The sequence below is a fragment of the Notamacropus eugenii genome, chromosome 4 (assembly GCF_028372415.1).
Source record: "Notamacropus eugenii isolate mMacEug1 chromosome 4, mMacEug1.pri_v2, whole genome shotgun sequence".
NCBI lineage: Eukaryota > Metazoa > Chordata > Mammalia > Diprotodontia > Macropodidae > Notamacropus > Notamacropus eugenii.
The window spans coordinates 198,803,890-198,829,317 of record NC_092875.1 but is presented as its reverse complement, the minus strand read 5'-3'; the positions used below and the strand labels follow the sequence as shown (position 1 = coordinate 198,829,317).

At 38.5% G+C, this 25,428-nt stretch overlaps 1 protein-coding gene across 1 annotated transcript in view; it reads left to right on the top strand.

Annotated features, from left to right (window-relative positions):
- Positions 1-1,384: 1,384 nt before the first annotated feature.
- RIPOR2 (RHO family interacting cell polarization regulator 2) overlaps positions 1,385-25,428 on the top strand; it is a 262,117-nt gene continuing 238,073 nt past the window's right edge. Inside the window, exon 1 of the mRNA XM_072603985.1 lies at positions 1,385-1,470. The gene's annotated coding sequence lies outside the window, so the exon portion shown is untranslated. The remainder of the gene's footprint in view (positions 1,471-25,428) is intronic.

The following is a 25,428-nucleotide window of genomic DNA, read 5'->3' as shown; positions in this document are numbered from 1 at the left end:
TAGCAGTAAGTGCCTGTGGGTGAGAGACAGACACAGGAGAGGAATGGAACGATTTCCAGTGGTTACTTCTGTCCTTCTGCATACCCAGGACCTCAGGGTTTATGCCGCTTAGAAAAGGTCCCTCTCAAATTCTGACAGAATGTAAAGATGGTACCCTACACAGTGGGGGCCTGGAGGGCAGGGGCTATTTAACTTCTTTGTATTCCCTGCATCTAGCAGAGTGTCTGGCATAGAGTAGGCACTTAACGAATGTGAGATGATTAGCTAATTGAACAGGTAGAGATAACCGATATGAGAATTCTGACAACCAGAGCCACCTTTACCAATTATTCCAAACAGACTGAATTTCTAGAAGTGTGTCTTGGGGGGAGGGATGTAAGGGAGAACAGCTACAAATGATACATTCCTTGACAAAGCCCACAATTTCCCGCCTTCTAAATGAGGCAACACAAGAGAGAAGACAATTCTACAAGACAAGCATTGTAGATGGTTATTCTGAATAATTTAGAACTCAAAAACCCTGCTTTGGCTACACATTTGCTGTCCAGAAGTCTGTGAAGATAGAGGAAGTACTTTTACCCAGGGGAAAAAGTGTTTTCTGCCCCAGTAGTTCTTGAGACTATTTTTGGGGGGAACGAATATATTCTAATTTGCAAAAGCAGACTGAATAGGACCAGACTGTCGTATAGTGGTTGGCAAGGTATAAGATTAAAATCTATGTTGGGGTTGTTTCTTTGGTTGGTTAATTGGTTGATTTAGTTTGCACCTATGGTTTCATTAGCATAAAGAATTATGAATAAGAAAAATGCTTTTACCAATGGAAATCTGTACTTACTCTGCAACTTACTGACTAAGGGCACTAAAGGGCCAAATAACTTGCCTAGGTTCACATGTTCAATTTTTGTGGAAAGCAGGACTTACATTGAGGTTTTCCTGCCCCTAAGGCCAGTCTCTCTCTTCACTACACCAGGCTTTCAGCAACAGCTGTCACAAAACCCAAGCACAGCCCTCTCTGAGGGAGCCAATCAAAGGAATGAAAACACAGTCTCTTTCTATCCCATTGAGAAGAAAATGGTGACAGACCTGATGTGATTTTAAGATTAGGGAATGAATTGGGGCCAGGCCACGTCAAGGGGACGTGTACCAGCTTCTCTCCCCAGGCTAACATGAGTCAATTGTCTTGTTTTGTTTTGCTCTGTTGCCTGACTGGGCAGCCTTACTCAATTCCTTGTGATAGTCTAAGTAACCCTGACAGAACAGAGGAGCCCTGGTCTCCCAGAGAGAGGCTCAAGTTCATCAGGGTGACCTCAGAACCCTACCACTGGCTACTTGAGATCTGACACATAATTTGGGGCACTAGGGATTCTCAGAGCAGTGCTACTCTGTCTGCTTGCACCCTGCAGCCTTTAAGGTTCTGGGAAAGGAAATCAACTGCAAAAATCAGAAATGGCATCTTTGTTACAGGAAGAGGTAAGCCCCATGGCAGGGGACTTGGGAGCCCACTCGAGTCCCAGCTTGGCTTTTGGATTCTACTCTAAGCAGGCCGTGGAACCCAGGAGCTGGTGTTAGCACTGACCTCTGGAGGAGCAGTAAGGTGTTCTGTGAGATTTGGGGGTGTGGATGGGGGGGAGGACCAGCACATCTTTCAAAAATGCACAGGTAAAATTTTAGCTGGCAACCTCTCACAGGTGCCATACTCTCTCACACCACAGATGGTCCCCGGCTTGCTGTGAGAAGTGGCATCAGCTTACTGAACGGCATTAGCTTACTATCAGCTTACTGTACTGGCTTACAGTGTTTATCTGGGCTGGGGTGGGCAGACTTCTTGTCGTGCCTGGACTCCTCTCACATTTCTGCCAGCTGCACTTCCCCTTTGGAAATTTGCACCAACTTTGTGGGGACCTTTTGGGTGGAAGCTGGCTTTCCTGGATCCCTGATACAGACACTGAACAAGTTGAAGCCAGCTTGGAAACACTGCGGGCGGATTGCTTCAGTGCCAAGTATGGAAGTCCTGCCAGTCTGTTGCTTCCTCATCTTTGGTACCGTAGGGCATGGTCCTTTGGACTTGGAAGGGCTTAGGGAATGGAGGAAGTGGGGCACCTTCTTGTTATACAATTTCCTTTTAATCCCTAAACATATGGGTTAGTAGCACATAGGTGGTGATTTACCTCAGGCACAAGAAAAATTGCCATAAAAGTATTTAGGGAGTTCCAATAAAACATCTTTTGAAAATAAATTAGGTTCACAAGGGGTTACGTATAAGCTAGGCAGTGTGAGTACAATCATGTTAAATTTAATATATTAAATATATATTTAAAAGAAAATATCGGTACATAAAAGAGATTCCCTGTTTCATGTCCATTCATATTTTTCTGTTCTTGGTATATGGAAATGTTCTTTGAGACTTGTCAGGTCCATAATTTTAAAAAGAAAAAACAGGAAGGAAAAGAGAACTTAAAATATTCCTATTATTTACGAGTTCAGGTTTTTTTATTTTTGTTTTTGTGTTGTTTTGTTGTTGTTGCTAATGAGGCCCAATCTAGTCGCATGTGGATATTTTACAATAGCTTCAACTCAAAAGGCTGTTAGTTCTCCTTGGCCCTGAAAACAACTTCTTGTTTACTAGCAGATGGAGCTATCATGACTCTCCCGATTTTCTTCTTTCAGGGGGCTGGTTTTTTTCCTCCCTTATTTGGGAATTATTTATATACCTCCAAACATGGCTTTATCTATTTTTTCCTCATCGTGAAGAATTGCTTCCTTAGAATCTTTCCCCTCCTCCTTCCTGCCTTGAATGATTCCCACTCAGGGAGTACCACCAGTGCCAACTGCACAATTCCAGTGTATACTGTCAAGGAAAGAAAGGATGGGAAATCTGAGAACGGGAGATACTTTGAATAATTAAAGGAGGTCCTGTTGGTTGGGAGAGTGCCCTCTTTGTGCCTACATTGATCAGGACAGATATTTTAGCTTGTCTCCAGGCAAAGAACACAACAGAAAGGAAGATGTGTGTGTATGTGTGGCGGGGGGGGGGGGGGGGGGGGGGGGGGGGGCCGAACAGGGAGTTGGGGAATAAAACTCAAATATAAATAGGGATCATAAAAAAAGAAAAGTAACAAAGGGACTCAATGGTGCAAGATTAAGCTGTTCATAGCGTCTCTGATCCTTGGGTTGTTTGTGGTGATCTGGGATCAGCCAGAAATTAATCACTAGTTTGAAAACTCAGCCATTGTTCGGAAACAGAAAACTGATCCATGTAATAAGGTATCTCCATAGCATCCTCTACCTCTGCCCCGCCATAATGTTAAGGGGACAAGCCATCTTTAAAACCTGTTTGGATTCAGACAATTTAGGTAACTTTTTCAAAATACCAATATCCATGAAATTGGCTAATTATATAAGAACATTTTTAGAGTAACCCGCAATAACAATAAGCTTCTTATACCAAATCTACAATCACAGTAAAGGGAAGGGCTAGACAGTTTGGCAGAGTCTAGACCATTAATATTACTCTTTTAGACAAGATATATATGTATCCATTATAATTATCATGCTTATATCATCATGATTGGCAAAGATAATTAAGTTGAATTCAATAAATATTTGTTAAGTGTCTACTGTGTGTTAGACACTAGGTCAAGTACTAGGGTTAAAAAGATCATACAAAATGGTCTATGCCCCCAAGGATTTATATTCTATGAGAGAGAAAGAGAGAGAGAGAGAGAGAGAGAGAGAGAGAGAGAGAGAGGGAGAGAGAGAGAGAGAGAGAGAGAGAGAGGGAGGGAGGGAGGGAGGGAGGGAGGGAGGGAGGGAGGGAGGACAGGGACAAAAGAGAAAAAAGGAAATACTGTGTACCCATATTAATAAAGGCAAAAATATATACAAAATAATTTCATAGGACAGGCACAGGTATAACTTAAAGGGCGATCTGTTAATACTAGAACAGGGGTTCCAGAAGGCATAATGGTTGCTGTAGTTGTTTGTCCTTCATTCTCTAAGAAGACGATGACACCAGGAAGGTGATGCCATGACTTGCAAGTGAATTGGGTCTAAGTGAGGGAGGGCTGTGCAAAGTCACCACCCTCACTCTCTCCTCCAGAGACACTTGGGTCCAGTGGCAAGATATAGATCAGGATGCCTGGAGACTTTGGCTGTTTAAAACTAAGATCTTTCTCAGGTCTGAGTTTGACTGAGGCAGCACCCATTCAATGACCAGGTGGGACACAATGAAAGTGTGAAGAGGAGGAAAACTGGAACACTGGAGGAATGGGCCTGATCCTTACTATCTGTGTGAACTTGATCACAATTTTCTTATCCTTAAAATTGGGTGGTCTGATTAGGTAGCTTCCAAGGTCCCTTGCAGATCTAAAGATCTGATCCTATGGGCACAAGGGAGTAGGAAGTAATGGTCAGGGGAGGACCTGGTCAACATAGCCATAGAATCAGAAGAATTTTTAGTAGAGCAATAGAGTGGTAAATTGTCATGCCTTTCCAAGACACTGACTTTATTGCTGTTAAAGTTAAAAGTAGATTTAATTAAAAGTAGGGAGGGGCTCTGAATTAATTGTACACATAACTGTTCATATGCTTGTGTATCTGGCAAGGAGGCTATTTTCCTTCCTCTTATGACAGAGGAATGAGGTGTGTTATGAGTGGAAAAAAGTCAGTGGGCCTGGAATGGAGTGTGTGGCTTTGTTCTAGGAAGTCTCCCATTGGCTCCATATTGGACCTCTTTATTAACTCCCACCTAAGAAGAAGGTGATTTTGAAGGGAGATTGTTCTGTCTCCAGTGGCAAGCCTGGTCCCATGCAGTGCACTATTACAGTGTCCAGGCATTATTTCCACTTGGCATTTGCTTCAATTTAGGAATAGACTGGAAAAAAATAAATCTGACATCTAAGAAGATTCTGGAAAGAAGTTTCAGGAAAGGAAGACAAAATAAAGGCCTATTTGATTAATGTTCTAGTCCGTAGGCACTGCTGCTTGAAAGCTTCACCCACTGAGGATTTGGTACAAATATAGTCATATTAATCTATCTTTAATTTTATAAGTAAATGGGGAAAAAAGAACCATAAAGGATTTGCATGCTAATGTTGCATAAAAAGGCAGATAACGAATGCATATTGATAAGTCTTCAAAGAACCCCCAGAGACTTTCTTTTGCCTCTTACTACCAATGGGGAGCTCAGCTGTTATCAGGATAATTTCAAGGGGGAGGAAATGTTTTTAGCTTTAGACTTAGTTTAATCAGGAAATTTGAAAGCAGGCTGGTGGGCCTGGGAACACCTCTAATGGTACAGATGGTGATGAAAATGCATTGTATGTATTTTTATAAGATATAATTATTTGCAGATGGTAAGATTTATAATTGCTAAAGAAGCACGCTATAAACAGTCATAATGAGAGTGTGCTAAGTGGAGGCCTGGGACTTGGAACCTCCTGAGTTCTAATCCCGAGTATGACTTTGACTCACCATGTGGCCTGGGGCAAATCAGTTAACCCCTTCCATTCCACAGATTTCTTCTGTAGAATGGGGAAGGCAACATTAACCTTCGTCAGTGATGATGTGTGGAACCAGTAATTAATGATTGTAATTTAAAACATGTGGGTAACATGGGGTGCAACCTTCCAACTATATATATATATAGAGAGAGAGAGTCTATATCTAATCTCTTCCTTCTCCCTGTCTCCCAGGCGGGGTCCCAGAGTGAGTCAGTGCATGAACATGAACAGAGACCTTTTATTTTTATTTTCAGTTGGAGTGGGGAGGGCAGAGTCAGACAGACATAGTGGATCAAGAAAAAACAAAACAAAACAAAATCATCAAGAAGAACTTAATGCAAGACAGGAAAAAGACTTTGGACTTGGAGTTGGAGAACCTGGCTTCAGATTTCACCCCTTTCCTTTGCTACAACCTATGTGACCTTGAACAAGTCACTTAACCTCAGTTTCCTCTCATATAAAAGGAGAGGTTTGGATTGGTTGGCCCCTGATGCCCCTTCAAGCTCTAGAGTTATGATCCTATAATCCTCAGAATGAGAAGATAGTCTAGAAATGAGCATTTTTCTACACTCTTCTACAGCAGTGGTGATAAAGGAAAGGCATTTGTCAACTAGGCTGCCAGCCAAATTTCCAGGAAGGAACATATTCCTGACCATATTTCACCTTATCCATCTTCTTCCTGCATCTTGTGTCCTTATTAGAACAATAGTAATGTCTTAAAAATGGAATGGGTAATGCAAAGAACAGAGAGAAAATCTTAATTTTTTTTTTAGAAAAATCCTCACTGCACTTTGGTTTGTTTCATTCTCCCTTCCCTGCATGTGGGTGGTTAAGACATGTTCTGTTATTACATTCCCAACACACATAGAAACAATTCCCTGTCTTCTGCCTAATCTCCAATAGCTGAAATGAGATTTTTTTTCTGATGAAACATAATTGGCAGTTAGAATCCATCAGTGTTATACATAACAGACCTCTCAATTTCTGTATCATCTGAGAACATATTAGAATAACCACTGAGTTAGTGAATCTAGTTACTTAGCCTAGGCCAGGGTGGAACCTGAGGCCACATGTAGCCCTCTAGGTCCTCAAGTGAGGCCCTTTGACTGAATCCAAACTTCACAAAACAAATCCTGTTAATGAAAGGATTTGTTCTGTAAAACTTGGACTCAGTCAAAAGGCCGCATCAATGACCTAGAAGGCCACAGGTTCCCCATCCCTAGCCTAGGCAAAGACACTGTGGTAGCATGATGAGAAGTATATTGAACTTGAAGTCAGAAAAGCTGAATTTAAATCTTTATTCTGGTACTTATGAACTATGGGACATTAGGAAAATATCCTTTTTTTCTTCTCTCTGGTCCTCAGTTTTCTCATTTGTAACACAAGAATGCTAATACTTTGATCACCTTACTCAGTGTTGCTGTGGGGATAATTAAAAATATGTGTGTGTATGTATGTATGTATGTGTGTGGATGTGGATAGACATATATGTATTTGTGTAAACCTTTAAATGCTATGAAAATCTCAGCTAATACCAGCCAGTAGGTCACTCAGCCTCTCCAAGCTTCCCACCAATAACTATATAGGCTTTGCATCCAAAAAGGTAAGCTTGTGAAGTATAGGCAGAATCTGTCTTGATTTCCTTGATTTTATCTCACCGTGTAGTCAACTCTCATTTGTTCAGTGAACCCAATGGTCAATGGACTATCCAGTGCTCAGCTTTGGTCCTTCTATTGACAGCCCACTTCTTCTTAATACTTTTACCAAAGGTGACAAAAAGTAGATGAGGAAACTCCAGTTAGTTCCCAAAGTAGCTACTTGCCAGTTCTTAAAATGGCAGCTAGGTGGCACAGTGGATAGGGCACCAGGCCTGAAGTCAGGAAGACACTACTTCCTGAGTTCAAATATAACCTCAGAATCTTACTAGCTATATGACCCTGGGCAAGTGACTTAACCCTGTAAAATGAGGTGGAGCAGGAAATGGTGAACCACTCCACTATCTTTGCCAAGAAAATCTCAAACGGGGTCACAAAAAGTCAGACATGACTGAAAGATGACTGAACAACAATATGTGAAGTATTTTGTGAAATACTAAGGAAGCTATGCACACATATGTATACATATATGTGTACATATGTACATGTGTTTAGATATGTGTGATTGTGTGTGTGTCTGCCATGGTTCCTGCCTTCATGGAGCTAAAACTAACAGAACGTGTGATGTATGCATTTACGTATCACTATATGGTAACTCTGGATGCTTTGTGATCTCACTGATGTGCGGCAACTAGGTGGAACACTGAATAGAGTAAGGAAAACCTGCATTCAAATCTTGAATTAGACGTTTACTATCTGGGAAAATTATTGAACTTTTCTCAGCCTCAGTATTCCACACTGGGGTCCCTTCCAACTCTGAATCTACGGTCCTCTCTTAATACTCACCTCATCAACACAAATCACAACCCATCCCTGCCTGACCATCCTAGGTGGCTCTGATTCATGTCTTCCCCTAAGTCCTCTCCTGGGTCTACCCAGTGGTGGACTGGTGCTAGACTTTTGCCTCAGGGAGAAGTTGGGGAAATTTAAAATATTGTACAATTTCCCATAGGCAGTTCAGGCCACTGGCTTCCTCCTCTTTAACTCTAGGTACTGCTTGTATTTAATTTGCAGGGTCTGTCCAAGACATGTAATAATTGTTGTTGCTCAGTCATTTTTTCATTCGTGTCTGACTTTTTGTGACCACAGTTGGGGTTTTCTTGACAAGGATACTGGAGTGGTTTGCCATTTCCTTCTCCAGCTCATTTTCCAGATGAGGAAACTGAGGCAAAGAAAGTTAAGTGACTTGCCCAGGGTCACATGGTTAGTAAGTGTTTGAGATCAGATTTGAATTTGGGAAGATGAATCTTCCTGACTCCAGGTCTGGCACTTCATCCACCAAGTCACTAAACTGTCCATACGTAATAATAGTCTATTAATTATTCGAAAAATTATATATCATATTCAGTAAGTATCCTTGTTCTATCTTATTTTTACTGTGTGGATAGTTTAATGTGCTGCTACTTCAGAGGAAGAAATTTCACAATTTTACTCTGTGTAACAATGGCCTCTGTAACTAACAATAGCTCTGACTTATAGCAGTGACGTTAGTGTGGAACAGTCACCTCTTAGAGCTTTGGTTTCCTCATCTGTAAAAAGGAAACATTAATACTTGCGTTGTGTACCTTAGGGTAAGTGTGATAATCAAGTGAGCTAGTGTATATAAAGCACTTAGAAAATCTTTTTTTCTTTTATTTTTTATAAATTATTTTTTTGTTTTCATCATTCACGTCCACAAGATTTTGAGTCCCAAATTTTCTCCCCTCTACCCATCCCAAAACAGCATGCATTCTGATTGCTTCTTCCCCAATCTGTGCTCCCTTCTATCACACCCCTCCCTTCTCTTAGCCCCATTCCTTCTATTTTCTTGTAGGGAAACAAAGATTTCCATACCCCATTGCCTATTTATCTTATTTCTCAGTTGCACTTAGCAAATCTTGAGGTGTCATTTAAAGGTAAACTAACTGGAGTAAACATCATCATAATTGGTGGTGATTGAAATCATTTGCTTAAAGCGAAGAAACAGCCCTCTCTTCCCTTCACCCCCTTCTCCCCACCCCTATAATAGAATGTAAAAAGCTAGGCTTACCTCTTCTCGTTGGCACCTCAGTTCATTCAATATTCCATATTTATGGAGTGTGAGGCAAAAGCCATAACCTTGTTCAGGAAAGCAATCTCTATGGGAACAACTACGAAAGGGTGGGTGGAAATATCACTGCATTGCCCAGTAGCTCTTCAGAACCATCTGATATTCTTGTCCCTCTCCAAAGCATCCAGGGAGTGTGACACATGGCTTCAAAAAGATCGAATGTCCCTAACATGCTCTCCCAGCACGTTTTCCAGTTGGGCAGGATGGAATCTGGGCAGTAGGTACTTGTGATGAACAGTACGAATGTTCTAGGAGCTTTTAATTTTAATTTTTGTTTACAATGTTTCTTCTATTGCCTCATGCCTCAGTTGCGGGGTGGGATCATCAGACTACACCTAATAAGAAAACCTAACATATGAACAATTCCTAGTTTTTACAGAATTATCAGAAGTAGTTTGTAATTGCATATATTTTTAAAAACTCAAGCTCAGTCACACCTGGTTGATTCTCACATCTGTAACTGCAACTCCCATAAATATCTCCTCCCACCCAAAAAGAGTGTCAATTCAGTTCTTAGAAGTGGCATAAGTAGGAATAAAATAAGGTTTCACATTGCCAAGATGACGTTGTGTGAAAGCCCAACAGGACATTGACTAATTTAAAATGAAAGGGAATATTTTAAACTGAACATCACATATCAGAAATAAAAAAAGATCAGCCAGTGAGAGACCACCACTGATTTAAAAAAACACACTACAGTTATGCTATTGTATATTTTGTCAAACAGCAATAAAATTTGCTGTTTTTAAAAAATGCTATAGTTAAGATGATGCTATTTATCTTAAAAAGAGCATATTATATGGAACACAACAGATATCAATAGAACTCTTTTTCTTAGAAATGTGAAACTTGGAACAATCATTTCTATGAGCCATACAAGTCCCAGAAAATGTCACCTTGCCCAGGCTCTCCACTGGCGTCTTGTGACTAGCGTCAGGATTTGTGAGGATACCTCTGGATATGCCAAACTACTAAGAATACCAGTTCTGACAATTTCAAAGCAGAAAACACACAAAAAAGTTAAGAACTTCTGATCTATAAACATGCCAGTCTTCAACTTTGTAGAGCGAGGTTTTGTGGCTTCAAAGAATCCATGATACTTATTGATCTGTCAGTATGGTTTCTCTCTGCACTGGTATAGAGCACAATCCTTCCAAGTCTTTTCATATGATGCCATTTTTGCCCATATCTTTCTGTAAACCCTCCATAAAGTATCTGACACACTGGTGCTTTTTCTCTGGTCTTTCAGTGTTTTGTAGATTCCAGTGAAGCACGCAGGTTGTCTAACTTGCATTCCATTTTCATTAGGTGACTGGTCTACTTTCTGTTTTACCATATATATGTATATATATGCCATATATATGTATATATACATATCTCCTCAACAATAATATTGTTTATGCCATTCATTACTGATAATAATATCATGGGCCACTTAACAGTGTTTGTATCTTTCCTTTGTTTTGTGGGTCACGTGCAGTAGCCAAGACAGGTGGAAGAACTGCCATTGTTGAAGAGGCAGTAGGCACAATTATACTGTTGCTCCACGCTTGGTCTCTCATTGGGTCTGAGGTATGGAATGGAAGTGTAAAGGAATAGTAGATTGAGACTTGAGGTTACTTCCATCACAAGACCCTATCAGCCATTTTTACGACCAACTGTGCTATCTCCTAGTGTGATTAACTGACTATCCCAAGTGACTGGTATTTCCTTGTCCAATTGCTAGCAAACTCCCATCCATTCCTGTGATTTAGAATCTTCATCTGTCAAGAAAAAACTCCTCTTTTATTTTTCTTTTTCCCACATTCGGTCCTACCTCTCACCTATTTCCATTCCTTTCTATCCTTATCTTTCCTTGGACCTTATGTAATTCCTGCTTTTTTGTCAACAAACTACTTTTCGTCCTAGATCTCTTCCATTTATATTTTCGATCTTCTTTTGCTCCTAGAGACCTGTCTTTATCTAGATGAAATGTCATCTTTGGCAATCTTTTCCAGGGTTAGTTGTCTTTTCTCATGGCCCAAGACACACTGGGCCAGAAGGAAGAATTAGGAATACTCTTTGGGCCATGCTGCCACTTCCATATACTCTCTCTGCCACCATCACAGTTAGCCACCTTCTGAGATTTATTCCATCCATTTATATTACCCTGTTCATATCTTTGAACTCTTAGGAAGTGACCCCCTGATCACTCTTCTTTTTTTTAATAGAAAGTTTTTCATTAAGATAGAATAGAAAAATAAACAAGAAAGGGAAATCAAAGGGTAGAGTTATTCTCAATTATGTGAAGCAGTACAGTCCTCTATGGTGTCTTATGCTTGTAGGAAAAGCATTGTGTTATGGCTGAAAAACCACTCATTTGTTCTAAATTAGAAAACGCTTTATTGATATGTTTTGCTTTTATATTACAAACATTTCTAGATTACCCCATTTGGTGAGAGCTCTCTTGTAACGAAGTATAACAATTAAAGAAAACTAGCAATGTAGTAATCTTATCTGGGAGCGCACGCAATGTTCCAAATAGTTAGTCCTCCGCTTCTTTATTTAAAACATCTTTTAATTTATTAAATTACTAAAATTAATTTATATTAAAATCAGATTTTCTTTTCCTCTCCCTGCCCACTTCATTGGAAAAAAATAAAATAAATTCCTCATTACAAAAATGTATAATCAAGCAAAACAAATTCCCTCATTGGCTATGTTCAAAAATCTGGGTCTCATTCCTCACTCTAAATCCATCTCCCCTGTCAGGAGATGGTTAGCATGCTTTATTATCAGTTCTTTAAAATCATAGATGGTCATTGCATTGAGCACAGTTCATGAAGCTCCTTGCTCATAGTCTTACAATCCCTGTTTGGGAACATTAGTATTCACGTTAATGTCCCTTCAAATACCCAGGTATTTCATTTTATGAAATTATAATTTTATGCACACACACACACTCAAGTATAAAAATCATTTCTCATAGCCTACATCTATCTACATTTTGGGCAACTAGGTGGCGCAGTAGATAGTGTAGTGGGCTTGAAGTCAGGAAGATTGCTGAGTTCAAATGTGGCCTCAGTCACTAACTGGTGTCATGACCCTGGGCAAGTCACTTAACCCTGTTTGCCTCAGTTTCCTCATCTATAAAATGAGCTGGAAAAGGAAATAGCCAATCACTCCAGTATTTTTTCCAAGAAAACCCTAAATGGGATCACAAAGAGTCAGACATGACTGAAACAATGAACAACAACATCATCTTCATTTTATCTCAGCTATTTCCTGAAGTGGTTACACCTTAAATCTGTGACCTAAAACTGCTCTGTTTCTGTGATGTGACACTCTGAAATTCCCTACTTCATAATATCTTAAGCCACACCCATTTTGAAATGTATTCTTCATTGCCATCATAACTTCCTATCTTTCTTTCTCTCACTTTCCTCCTTTCACTACCTTATCTCTATAACAAGTTCAACTATTCAACTATCCTCTACCCTTGAATTCTTTGCTCCCTTGTCCTTCTTCAATGATAATCCTCCATCCCATGGGTCACCTCTAACATTCTCCTGCCTTCCTACTACCAAGAAGCTAAAAAATGGAGGAAATCACACAACGGGCCCAATCAGATTCACTATAGATTTGTATGATCTAATCTCAACTGGTCCCTTAGTTTTATTTTTCCCTAAATAGCTCTCTGTCACATTCCCCACAGAGGCAGTTCTGCATCTTCTCCCTCTCCTCAAGCCCCAATGCCATCCCAACAGCCTCTCTTAGCAGATAACTACACCCCTAGCTTTATTCGGAGGCTTGAGATCTTTATCTCTCCTATTCCCACATAAAAACCACTCCCCTTTCACTCATCCTATCCTCCTTTGCTTCAATCTTTGAGGGAAGAAAAGTCTCATATCTTGGCTGATACCTCTCTTTTCGCCCTCCACCCTTGTTTTCTGAGAGACTGATTCACCGAGCATTCATTCATTTCCTATCTCTCATCTTCAAGTCTCTTCCTACCTACTGGCTCCTTCCCCACTAATTATAAGCCTATAGGAATCTAACAGATCCTTTAAATTTTTTTCTTCACCCTGACATCACCTAAAGCTATTGCTTTTACCTTTCATTCCCAAACACCAAAAAAATAAATTTGTTTATACCTGTCGCTTCCATTTCTTTGTCACCCACCACAGCTGGCTTGCTATGTGGTTTCAGATGTTACCTCTCTACTGAAACTTTTTCCTCCAAGGTTATTAAAAATCTCGTTACTCCTAAATCCAATAGCCTTTTCTCAGTCTTCATCCTTTTTGACCTTGACATATTTTTACTGTGACAAACTTTACTCTTCTTGCTCCTGAATAGTCTTGGACTCCACACAACTTGTCTCTTGGGTTTTTATCCTATCCATATGAACTGTTTTTTTTCCAGTCTTCATTATTGACTCATCATCCACACCCTTATCCCTAATCACAGATAATGTCTCAAAGCTGTCCTGGGATCTCTTCCTTTTTTATATTTATACTGTCTCCCTTGGTGAATTCCCATCTCAGAACCTCCCAACACAGAAACCCTTTCTGGGCTGAAATCTGTATCTCTCTGTGTGGCATAGTAGATAAAAGTGCTGGGCTGGGTTCCAGTTATACCTCTGAGACTCACTAGCTGTGTGACCCTAAACAAATTGCTTAACCTCTGTCTGCCTTCGTTTCCTCATCTCTAAAATAATAATAGGAATAATAATAACAACACACCCACCTCCCAGGGTTCTTATGAGGATAAAATGAGATAACATTTATAAAGTACTTTGCAAACTTGAAAGTGCCCTATAACTGCTAGTTTTCATAATTGCTATTTTATTTCAAAGGACAAGATGAATAGTTCTATTTAATAATAGGCTCATATAGTAAACTGGAAGGGATCTCAGGGCCATATAGTTTAACTGTTCCATTTTATAGATGAGTAAACTAAGGCCCAGAAAAGTAAAGTGATTTGCCCGAGGTCACACAGAAGAGCCAGGATTTTAACCCAGATTCCCTGATTCCAAATCCAATACTCTTTCCATTATATCATGGTGTTCCCCAATTCATCCCAGACATGGAATCCAAGAAATAATACCCCCAAATAGAAACTTAGCTGTCCTTGCAGCTTCCTTGTCTTTCACTTTACCTCATTTGGGTAAAAAAATCTTATTTTAAATATAATAAAAACATCCATACTAAAACCTTAATCAATCAGAGTAACTATAAGAATTAGGGTAATAATAACACATATTTTATAGTATTTTAGAGTTTACAATGCATTTTCCTCACAACAGCCTTGTTAAGGAAGTAATACAAGTATTGTTTTCTCTATTAAATAGGTAAGACTATTCTCCTTCCAATCCCAGAGGTTCTAAGACTGTTAAGGGACTTACTCACAGTTAGTAATTTATATAGCACCTACTATGTGTTAGGAACTACGCTTTTTAAAAAAACCCAAACTATGTGCCAGGGACTGTACTAATTCCTTTACAAATACTACTATCCTCCTTACACAATGGAGGAAACTGAGTTTGAGGGACTTGCCCAAAGTCTCACAGCTAGTAAGTAAGTGAGTCTGGATTTCAACTCAGGTCTTCCTGACAGGAGGCCCTGCTTTCTATGTATTGCTACACCTACACTGCTTCTAGCAAGAAGTAGGTTGGATTTAAACCTAGATCTTCCAACTCAGATATGCCATTCTTTCCTGTACAGTATATTGATTCTCTAATAGTTAAAATAACATTTCTTGAAAATTAATTTGTATTTAGTTAATCAATCAATAAACATTTGATAAGCACCTATTTTGTGTCAGGTACTGTGATATTGCTAGGAATCTAGAATACAAAAATAAAATAGTCTAATAGGAGCTTATATTTTATAGGGGAAATAACATACACAGATAAACATGTACAAAAATAAATTGTTGTTCCTTCATTTTTCAGTTGTGTCCAACTCATTCTAAACCCCTTTTGGGGTTTTCTTGGCAAAGAAACTGGAGGAGTTTGCCATTTCCTCCTCCAGCTCATTTTATAGATGTGGAAGCTGAAGCAAATTAATTTAAGTGACTTGTCCAGGGTCACACAGCTAGTAAGTGTCAGAACCAGATTTGAACTCAGAAAGATGAGTGTTCCTGACTCTGGCCTGGTCCTCTATGCACTGCACCACCTAGCTACTTGACAGAATAAGTACCCACAAAATCAATGCAAAGAAAGTCTTGTATAGAAGATGGAGCCTGATCTCAGTCTGAAAGAAAGTAAAGGATTCTGTAAGGCAAAGGTGAGGACAGAATGAATGTTTCAGGCATGCCCAGTGTGAAAACACAGAGATTAGAGATGGAGGGCCATGTATTCGGAAGAGAGAGAGGTCTGATGTTTAACTAAAACTTAGAGTACAGGAAAGGGAGTAATAGACCAAGAAAAATAGGTTGGGACTAGATTGGGAAGGACTTTAAAAGCCAGTTGGAGGAGTTTGGATTTCATCCTGGAGCAAAAAGGGAAATTACCAATCCATTGAGTAGGGCAGTGATCTGTGCTTAAGGAAAATCAAATGGTGACCTTGGGCAACTCACTTAAGCCCTATTACCTAGCCTCCTCCCTCCAAAAAAAAAAGTGTGAAGCTGTGGAGAGAGGCCATTTCAAATTGTCCAAACTGAAGCTAATGAGAATGGTTCTGTAAACAGTAAGGAAACAGATGCTACTGGTGTTGTGGAGGCAGAAACAGCAAGACTGGGCAACAGCTCAGACACGTGGAGTCAGGAATAGGATTTTGTATATTCTTGTATGTGAAAATATTTCTCTTATAGTTTGCAAGGCTCTTACGAGCAGGAAGGACTTCATTTTTGTTGTTGTATCCATTTCTTTGCCTAGAAAAATGTATAGTCAGTGCCTCCGGCATCTAGCACAGTGCCGGGAACATGGTAGGTGCTCAATAATGCTTATTGATCAACAAAGTACCTGATACATAGTAGATACTCAATAAAATCTTATTAAGTATAAACATAAAATTTTTAAAATCTCTTTCAAGTAAGTCAGAGTAGATTGACAAAATGTTGCCCTATAAAGATGATCAGGTAGGCAACTAGATGGTGCGGTGGGTAAACTGCTGAACCTAGAGTCAGTTCCTGAGTTCAAATGTGGCCTCAGACACTTACCGTGTGACTCTGGGCAAGTCACTTAACTTTGTTTGCCTCAGTTTCTTCAACTGTAAAATGAGCTGGAGAAGGAAATGGCAAACCACTCCAATATCTTTGCCAAGAAACCCCCAACTGTTGTCACAAAGGGTTGGACACAACTGAAAACAACAACAACAAACTATGATCAGAACACTTGCTTTAACAAATAGATAAGGATGATTTGTAATTACTACATCAGCTGATTGTACGCTAAGGGTTACTTCTGATATGTCCCAGAGAGCTTATTGGCTTAAACTTGTGAAATATGCCCACTTTAGGCTTGTTTATACCATTACTTGCACTATGTACAAAAGACTCACTAAGAAATAGTCTCCTTAAGATAGACTTTAGTTGAATTACCTTAACTTGGAATTGGTGGAGCTTAAATTACAGTAATAGGGTTTCTTCTCCTTCTGTATGGGAAATAGATGCATTTATAGGTGCTATCTATAAATGTCCAATAATTGCCCTAACAGCTTTACACCATCAAATGGAAGCCATTTCACCCTGGTCTATACACAATAGCCTTAATCACATAAGGGTCCCAAACAGAAAACCTTCCATGCAGCTTTTAATGTTTGTGACATTCTTTAGTTTAATGGGTATGCATGATTCACTTACAAAGCCATCTCGCTGAGCACAAAGCTTTCCCAAATGACTCACCTGTGACTCAGAAAGCCCAGGCACTTCTTTCATTTTTTTTATCCTATACAATTTTTTCTAGTTTCCTTGGTGCGTGAATATACTTATAATCAATTTCGTTTCAAAATGCCAGGTATTAAAAACATGAATAAAACAACACCTAGAACACAAAGGAAACGCTTACTAACACACCAAATGAATTTTTATAACTCCTGCAGTCCAACCCTCTTTCTGCCTCCTACAGCAATCTCTGCTAGTAATCAATATGCCAGTCTTTTACACTGAAAAGAATCTGAGTGAAGAAAACTTATTTATTCTTGACAAGAAATACAATGTTCCCAAATCTATTCTAAAAGAAAATTCTGATGGATTTCAGTACTCCAATCACTCTGTGAGCTCATCAATATAGGAGATTTCCAACATGTAGTTTGTAATCCCTCTTTGCTTGAGCCTCTTGTGTGACTTTTGGTGTGTGTCCTGCAATAAATGTGACCCAACAATGAGCAGCTTTCCTCATGTTCTCCTCCCATTGTATGAATACCAATGGAGCACGCAGGCTCTCCATTAACTAAGTGTCACTTGTATTGCATAACTAACTTGTTTTATTTCTTTGGTGCAACTAGACAACATTATAACGAGGCAAAAATTTACCTTGCATTAATTTTTTTTTTTTACTTTGTGGTTGTCTGTGACTTATAAAAAGTTCGAGAAACATAGTTTCTAGGTAATTAATCATCTTATTAATTATTGTTAGCAGATAATTAATAAAAGGGGTCAGTGGTCTTCATGAATGCCAAAGACCAATTGTGGAGGTTTCTTGATGCCCTTGGAAGAGTGGGTGTTTGTGACAGGCAGCAATCAACTCTGATTGATTAACAATTAATGAAAAGAATGAATATTATAATTAGATGTGTGCCTAGTCTAATGGTAGGCAGAGGGAGGACTCTGATCACTCAGGACCTGTTTGACCAGAAAACAATGGGCCAAATTTCATGCAGATTAGATTTTTTTTTTTAAGATTTTTCTAGTTGGGTGGGGCAATAACTCTGTCTTGATAAGATGGTCTATGTGGGGTAAATTTGGGGGCAAGGTCAGAGATCTCCCTGAAAGATTGGATTATGAAACAGGAAGAAAAAAGCCCTGGATCTCCCCAATAATTGGTTATTTAATATGACAGAAATAATCCTTTCTCTCACTTCTCCCTTTGGTAATACTGCCGTTAAGTGATATTTTGAATCAAATTATCAAAAAAACCAAACTCCTTATCTAATCTAGTATGTGTTTGTCAATCAATTGACCAATCAACAAACATCTATTAAATACCTACAGGGTGCAAAGTTCAAGGATATATGATGAGTATACAAAAACAAAGTGAAGACTAGGTCCTGCCCTTAGGGAGCTTAAATTCTGCTGGAGAGATCAAATATGTAAATAACAAAGCATTTATGTACTGAAACTATGATTGGAAGAAAAAGTACCCACAACCAAGAGGATCAGGAATGACTTCTTGTAGGAGAAAGAAGATGGACCAGGCTTTGAATAGATTCTAAGAGGAAGCAGTGCATACCAGACCAATTGGCCAGCTTCTACAAAGGCAAGAGATGAAATTAGGAGTTTAAACTGCATTAAGCAGGCCAGCTAAGCTGGGACAGGGTACATAAAGGGCAATGAATTGATCTGAAATCCAAAAGATCTTTGATCACCCTTGAAGCAGGAATATGATCAAACAAAATTCCTTCACTTAAAGCATTTTTTATGGGCCTTTTCACTTTCTCATTTTTGATCCCTGGAAGTCTTGCTGCAGACACATACAGTATTTTTTGAAACTTATTACTACAAAAGTACTTTTGTTCTTGGGGAGAGGGGAGTTTCTATGTAAGCCCAAGGTATTATTATCAAGCAGCAGGGGAAAAAATACCCACCTACACTTGTACTCCTTTCCCAGAGGGAGTTCAAAACCTGAAAGAGTCTTCAACTCTGCTTTTCTTAAGTCATTTAGAAAAGTTCAGGTTTGTATTAGTTTACTGAATATATATTTTATGGAAGTTTCATCCTTTTCCATTTGGCAAATGCTTATCAAACTCCGACTTTGTGCCAAGTACTGTGCTAGATGCTGTAGAAGCCCTCAACTAGCTTATTATCTGCTAGGGGAAGTATAACATTGACATAAAAAGCAGACTACACAGAAGAATTTCTAAGTGCTTAAAGAATGGCACAGTCAAGGCACTAGAGAATCATCGAGGAGGAAAAGATTAATTCTAAGTGGAAAGGGATCAAGGAAGACTTCATGGAACAGATGACATCTTAGCTGAGATTTGAAGGATAGGTCGATGGCCTTGGGAGAGAGGGAGAAAGAGAAAAGTCACATTATCAGATAGACATAGAGATAGGAAAGTATGTAATGTATTTGGAGAATGGAGCACAATCTGGCTTGTCTATGGCACATTAAAGGGAATAATCATAGACAAGACTGAAAGGCTGATCTGAGAGTACATTTCTGAGAACAGGTCAAATAATAAGATCTGGGCTTTAAGATGTTTACTCTGGTAGCAGAATGTAGAGATGTCTAAAAAAGGAATTAGTATACAAGCAAGAAGACCAGGTTGGAGACTATTTCATTAATCAAGGAAAGAATTAATGAGTGGGCTATGGTAATGGTAGCAGGAATGAAAAGAGAGGAACCAAGGTAAAATGCATTTCAAAGATATAGAAAACAGGACTTAGTAATTGATTGAATGTGGGATGGGTAGAGTCAATTATACCAAGATTTCTAGGGAACTGGTGAGTGGGAAGGTAATGAAATCATTAACAGAAATAGGGAAGTCAGAAGAAGAATTGATATGAGCTAGATTATAGAGGGATTTGAATTTACTGAGAAATTTAGACTTAATTTGGTAGACAGGGGCACCATTGAAGGTTGTATAGGTCAGAATAAAGATCTCAATCCAAGAAGAGTGACCAGGACTTTGCTCCATGGACCCCATATTTAGAGGACCCTGAGAGCAGACTAATTAGACTGTTTTAGAAGTGAAGAAACAAATTAGTTTAGTACTTAATTAGCAAGATTATTTAATTAAAATGTGGAAATATGTTTAATATGATTTTACATATATATGACCTATATCAGAGTACTTGTATTATGGAGAGGGGAGGGAAATGAGGAAGGGAGAAAAAAAATTGGATTACAAAATCTAATATAAGTGAATATTGAAAACTTAAAAAAATAATTAATTCATTAAAAAAAAGAATAATTAGTCCTCTTCCTCCCTGAACTGGTCCTAATACTCTCCAGCTGAGGCAGCTAGGTGGTGCAGTGGAGAGAGCAAGAGTCAGGAGGACCTGAGTTCAAATCTCACCTCAGACACTTGGCACTCACTAGCTGTGTGACCTTGAGGAAGTCACTTAACCCCAATTCCCTCATCCTGGGTCATCTCCAGTTATCCTGATGAATATTTGGTCACTGGATTCAGATGGCTCTGGAGGAGAAGTGAGGCTGGTGACCTGCACAGCCCTCCCTTGCTCAAAACAAGACCAAGTGAAGTCATGTCATTATTTCTTTGATGGCATGGTCTTCTTCGGCAAGGAAGGACAAACACACACTCCCCAGTGAGTAACCTTCTCAGCAATAGCCTTGCTTTACCCCAGGGTTTCTGTCTCTAACATTCTATTCAACCTTACCAACTGACTTTATCTTTAAAAGTTAATTTGCTATATTTGGGTTTTTTTTAAAATTAATTTATTTGTTTTCAATTTTCTACAATCACTACCATAAATCTTAGATTTTCTCCCCTTCCTTGCCTCCTTCCCCCCTCCCTCCCCATTCTCTTCCCAAGAGGGCTTGCAATCTTACATGAGTTCTACACATACATTTTTACTAAATACATTTTCACCTTAGTCATGTTGCATGGAAGAATTAAAATGAATGGGAGAAACCATGAGAAAAACCAAACCAAAACCAAACCCAAGAGAAAACAGTTTGCTTCATTCTGCGATCCCATTTCATAGTTTTTTCTCTGGATATCGATGGCATTTTGTCTCAAGTCCACTGGGAATTTTTTAGGTCCTTGCATTGCTATAAAGGACTAAGTCTACCAGAAAAATTCCTCGCACACTGTGGTTGTTACTGTGTATAAAGTTCTCCTGGTTCTTCTCCTTTCACTCAGCACCAGTTCATATAAGTTTTTCCAGGCCTCTCTGAAGTCTTCCTGTTCCTCATTTTTTATAGCACAATAGTATTCCATTACATTCATATACCACAACTTGTTCAGCCATTCCCCAATTGATGGGCATCACTTTGATTTCTAGTTCTTGGCCACCACTGCTATAAATATTTTAGTACATGTGGGACCCTTTCCCATTTTTATGATCTCTTGGAGACACAATCCTAGAAGCAGTATTACTGGGTCAAAGGGTATGCACATTTTTGTAGCCCTTTGGGCATAGTTCCGCATTGCTCTCCAGAATGGTTGGATCAGCTCACAGCTCTACCAACAATGAGTTAGTGTTTCAACTCTCCCATATCTTCTCCAACATTTATTATCTTCTAGTTTTGTCATGTTAGTCAATCTGATAGGTGTGACATGGTACCTCAGAGTTGTTTTGATTTGCATCAATATTAATTTAGAGCATTTTTTCATATTACTATAGATAGCTTTAATTTCTTCCTCTGAAAACTGCCAATTCATATCCTTTGACTGCTTATCAATTGGGGAATGACTTGTATTCTTGTACATTTGACTCAGTTCTCTATATAGTTTAGAAATGACGCCTTTGTCACAGACACTAGTTGCAAAATTTTTTTCCCAGTTTTCTGCTTCCCTCCTAATCTTGATTGCATTGGGTTTGTTTGTGTAAAACCTTTTCAATTTAATGTAATCAAAATTATCCATTTTGGACTTCATAATGTTCTCTATTTCTTGTTTGGTCAAAAATTTCTCCATTCTCCATAAATCTGACAAATACACTATTCCTTGCTCCCCTAATTTGTTTATAGTACCAATCTTTATACCTAGATCATGTGTCCATTCAGACTTTATTCTTGTGTACAGTGTCAGGCAGTGGTCTATGTCCAGTTTCAGCCACACTGTTATCTAGTTTTCCCAGCAGAATTTGTCAAACAAGTTCTTATCCCAGAATCTGAGGTCTTTGGGTTTATCAAATAGTAGATTGCTATATTCATTGACTATTTTGTCTTAAGTACCTAACCTATTCCACTGGTATGCTCCTCTATTTCTTAGCCAGTGGTTTTGATGATTGCTGTTTTATAATACAATTTGAAATTTGATAGGGCTAGGCCACCTTCCCTAGCATTTCTTTTCATTAGTTCCCTTTTTATTCTGGACTTTTTGCTCTTCCAGATGAATTTTGATATTATTTTTTTCTAGCTCTAGAAAATAATTATCTAGTAGTTTGATTGGTATGGCACTGAATAAGTAGATTAATTTGAGTAGAATTGTCATTTTTATTATTTTAGCTTGGCCTACCCATGAGCAACTCATGTTTTTTCACTTACTTAGATCTGACTTTATTTGTGCAATAAGTGTTTTGTAATTGTGTTCATATAGTCCCTGGGTTTGTTTTGGTGGTAGACTCCCAGATATTGTATAGTGTCTACCGTAGCTTGAAATGGAATTTCTCTATCTCTTGCTGTTGGACTTTATTAGTAATATGTAGAAATGCAGATGATTTATGTGGGTTTATTTTATAACCTGCAACTTTGCCAAAGTTGTTTATTATTTCAAGTAGTTTTTAAACTCATTTTCTTAGATTCCCTTAAGTATATCATCATATCATATGCAAAGAGTGATAATTTAGTTTCTTCTTTGCCTATTCTAATTCCTTCAATTTCTTCTTCTTCTCTTATTGCTAAAGCTAACACTTCTAGTATCATATTGAATAATGATAATGGGCATCTTTGTTTCCTCCCTGATCTTATTGGAAATACATCTAGCTTATCCCCATTACATATAATTCTTGCTGATGGTTTTAGGTAGATACTGCTTATTATTTTATGGAAGGCTCCACTTATTCCTATACTCTCCAGTGTTTTCAATAGGAATGGGTATTGTATTTTGTCAAAAGCTTTTTCTGCATCTATTGAGATAATCATATGATTTCTGTTAGTTTTGTTGTTGATATGATCAATAATGCTGATAGTTTTCCTAACATTGAAACAGCCCTGCATTCCTGGTATAAATCCTACCTGATCATAAAGTATTATTCTCAGGACAAGTTGCTGTACTCTTTTTGCCAATGTCTTATTTAAAATTTTTGCGTCTATAATCACTAGAGAAATTGGTCTATAATTTTTTTCTCTGTTTTGACTCTTCCTGTTTAGATATCAGAACCATATTTGTATCATAAAATGAATTTGGTTGGACTCCTTAATTTGCTATATTTGGAAATTAATGTGAAATAAAAATGAAAGGCACCTTTTTTTTAAATTGATCTGAGGCTAAGTTTCATACTGCTTGTCCTGAGCACCAAAATTCTAGTTACAGCTGTAATAAAGATGGTGAGTCTTCTTCCCCCAACACAACTTAACACGATCAAGAGCCATCTTTGGGGCCAAGGCAGAAAGAAGTTATCATGAAGATAACTTCTTATCATGAAGTTATCAAGAAGATGCTTATTAAATGTAAACTCTGGGCCTATTAAAATGTAAACTTTTTGAAAACAAGAACTGTCATATTATGCAGGGCCTGGAATGTAGTAAAAGCTTAATAAATATTTTTTGATTATGGTGATTTTATATCCTCCAAAGTATCTCACATGTAGTAAAGTATTAAACATCATTTGTTGAATAAAGATTCTATTTTTTAATTCTTTCATTTTTGTATTACCCTGCCTCTTCTTTTCTCCATTTACATTGGATATAAAGAAGTTAACCCTATTTTATAGTGGTTAACCGATAATATGAGTATTTTATCTGGAATTTTTCAGCTAATGATATTCAAGTCAAGTAAGATTGAAAAGGAGCCATCTGTCTCTCACCATTCATGTTGTCAAAGAGTTTGTTGTTGTGAACTCTAATTCCAAGGGTAGATAGCAAGGCAGAAATGTGCATCCTCTGGATTAAAATGGACATTAGAATGGCACTGAAGATAGGTTATGAGGCAGGGATTCTGAGAACAGGAAGTGTAGCTGGGGCAAGAGATTAGACAGAAGGAATGACCAGAAGACAGGACTGAATGGCTGCACAAGATATAAACAGAAAAACAAAAGTTTGAAGGGAATTAGTGAGGATGCTTTCAGAAAGGAGGGTTTCTAGGAGCTAGTTAATGCATCAAAAGTCAGAACTCATCTGTACTGAGGGGAAACACCACATGACTGATCCAAGTGGCTATAACATGAAGACAAATTCCCATTTCTCAGCAGTCTTCAGAATATAATCTGTGGCTGAAATCTATTGCCCACAATTCCTTAACCCTCTCCCAGACCCCAATCTTCACAAATGGAAAAAGAGGTCACTTACCTGGTTTAACACAGTCCAATCATGATCATAATGTTAGGCTGATCTTTTTCCTTTCCCCAAAATAAAGCATTATGGACATTTTGTACTTAGAAGATCATTTTAAGTGTAAATATTTGTGCAAGACAGTATATATTGTCAAACAAAGTTGATATGTTGGTTAGTGTTGCTGACCTGGTTTTCTCCCCATTTCTATTCTTTGCCACAAGGGATAACCCATTGCATGGGTTGAGAGGTGAGAGGGGGAGAATGTTATATATTTAGAAATGGAGGCAATGTAAAAAATAATGAAGTTAAGTACCTAATGAATTATAAATAAGATCAAATTAAAATTTCCTCTGTATAGGAAATGAAACAGGGATCCAGAATTTAATTACCCTAACATAAGTCCCTGATTGAACTAGTTGAGCATCTTAGACTGCCTATGGTCTCTGGACAGCTCTTAGGAAACAAGGCAGGCTCCTAAGCTATATGCATCAGCAGTACCATACTTTTGCTGTGTACCTTTGAAGGTCAACTATACGTCCAGGGACCAGGTCACACAATTAGGAATTTTCATGACTAGAATTCACTCCCTCTATTGCTTTAACTCATAGAATCCTCACCTTACTTCAAGGTACAACTTAGGTGCTTAGTCCTATCTGAGGCCTTTCATCTTACTGTCCTTTTCCCCTTGAAATTACTTTGTGTGTGCTTATCTGTGTGCATATTGTATTTCTCTTCCTATTAGAATAAAAATCTTTTTGAGGTCAAGGAGTGCTTCATTAAAAAAATCTGGTAATCTCCAGCACCTTGCCCATAGTAGGTACTTAAGAAATGTTCATCATATTCAACCTAATCCCTTGCTGTGTCTGTTAGAGACTATTACACTTGAAAATGCTGTATTCATGGGCCTCATCTACAACCAGC